Here is a 2,318-nt window from a genome sequence, read left to right as displayed (position 1 = left end):
TCACCGATCGCATGTTCGAGCCACCCTACATTCAAAAAATGGAACTTCCTTTCGACGTGAAGATACAAAGAACGTATAAAATGATTTTAATCACGCAAACCGTGTACGTTGTCATGTGCAGTTGGGCAGCTGGTGCTGTAAATGCTTTGCTTTTAACATTGATAAGTTAAGGAACGCATGAGCGATTATCGCGAACGACAGTTGCAGCGGTAATAAATAAACGACTATAAATCATCCAACGATACTAAAATCTGGCAAAGAGTTTCAACGGACAAAATCATCCAGAAACATCAGAAAATCATTGATTTCTCGAAGAATGTCGAAAATCTCGAAAATACACGTACATCGTGTTGTTGCAGTTTTTGTCTAACACGATAATGATTTGCTCATTGGCATTCCTCATCGTGAGCGTGAGTAAAAGATGGAAATTAAAATATTACATATATATTAATGATTATATTACTTATCAAGTTTTTTACTTATTTAGTTTTGCTAACAAACGTACTATGTTAAATAATTTCTTCGTATTTTACAATATGAATGAGATATGTAAAATGAAGATATTTATAACTGAGCAACAAGATAAAGATTTTTTTATTTACAGGCAATCGGTACACCCGACGCGACAGAGCAAATAATAAGATCCCTCCTATTTTATACTATAACGAATCTAGAAGCATTTGTGTTCTGCTTTGCTGGAGAATACCTGAACAATAAGGTTAGTGACAGAATGTTCTAGACTTCTACTTTCTCTTATTGTAATAATTATAATTGCTAGAGCGATTAATTAACTTTGACGTTTTGTTAAATAAAAATAAAGAAATTTGCATTGTTACGTTGTAACTGCCAATGCATGTGTTGGAAATATTGGATATATTACGTATTCTAATGGAAAACAGTGTGATATAATAATTATGCAGTTAAACTCTATGTTTTTAATCTCTCAACATCGCACGTCTTAACACGTCGTTACACGTCTTTTTTTGTTATTAACGTCCAACTCTCTTCCCAGCTCGCCCTCGCCGCGAGTCTCCCCTCCATCGGTCGTTAGGCCTGCGCACTGGTCAGGCCTGCCGGTACGCTAGGTCCCAGCTCTCATGGCATTTCCAACATTCGGCCATTCTGAAGACGGTGGCTGTCCTCAGACACCCTTTGGTTGTATGACGATTGTCTTCTTTCTCCGTAACGACATCTGCCTTCCATCAATCCTTAATTGCTCTCCTATCTCGATATATCGTTCCTGCGTTTGACTCTACCCTGTAATGCTGCAATCTCAGATCTCTTATGTCCGAGTTATTCTGATAATTCTGTATTCGTATAACTGAATTAGTAAAACTAGAATCAGTCCGTATAACTTAATCAGTTTGGCTTTGTCATAATAACCGAAATTAGTCCTTGTGACCGAGCTAGTGTGATCGTATTGCATCAGCCTGTGTCGGTCCGTATAATCGAGCTAGTTTGACATTCCCATGTCAGTTAGCACCGATCCGTATAACTGAACTAGCTTGGTACCGTCGTACCAACCAGAATCAGCCCGTATAACTGAACTATGTGGCAATATTATGCCAACCAGTGTCAGTCCGTATAATCGAGCTAGTTTGACATTCCCATGTCAGTTAGCACCAATCCGTATAACTGAACTAGCTTGGTACCGTCGTACCAACCAGAATCAGCCCGTATAACTGAACTATGTGGCAATATTATGCCAACCAGTGTCAGTCCGTATAATCGAGCTAGTTTGACATTCCCATGTTAGTTAGCACCGATCCGTATAACTGAACTAGCTTGGTACCGTCGTACCAAGCAGAATCAGCCCGTATAACTGAACTATGTAGCAATATTATGCCAACCAGTGTCAGTCCGTGTAACTGAACTAGTCCGGCATTACTATACACCAGCTAGAACAGTCCGTATTATAATCGTTGTCAGTAAGCTAACATCCTCAATTACAAATTGTTTTCTCTACCATATCATTACTGGTTATCCAGTTCGTTGTCGACTGTCAGCCACATTCGTCACATGGCTCCTATGGTAATCTACACCGCATGGTGGACCGTGTCGTAACTCCGTCTTACGAAGCGCTCTTTATTGGTTTAAGACCGCTACCCATGGTTTTATTCGATCAGCTGCTACAACTGTTCGACGTCGCCCGCTTCCTTCTCTCAGGTCTTCTACTTCGTATCGAGCGTTAATAAGTACCTTGTAAACCCGAAATGGACTGTGGCGGCATGCCTGCGCCACTCGAGCACGCGCGCGACGCGCGCGCCACCAAACCCCCGCGGCCGCCGGACACATCGCGCGCCTACGGGCCTCTGGCG

The 2,318-nt window shown here is 41.5% G+C and overlaps 1 pseudogene; it reads left to right on the top strand.

The window, feature by feature from the left end:
* The first annotated feature begins 38 nt into the window (after positions 1-38).
* The window catches only part of LOC105456678, a 3,391-nt pseudogene continuing 1,111 nt past the window's right edge, over positions 39-2,318 (top strand).

This window comes from Wasmannia auropunctata, unplaced genomic scaffold (genome assembly GCF_000956235.1).
Source record: "Wasmannia auropunctata unplaced genomic scaffold, wasmannia.A_1.0 LD336106.1, whole genome shotgun sequence".
Classification (NCBI taxonomy): Eukaryota; Metazoa; Arthropoda; class Insecta; order Hymenoptera; family Formicidae; genus Wasmannia; species Wasmannia auropunctata.
This window is presented reverse-complemented; position numbering and strand designations above follow the sequence as displayed.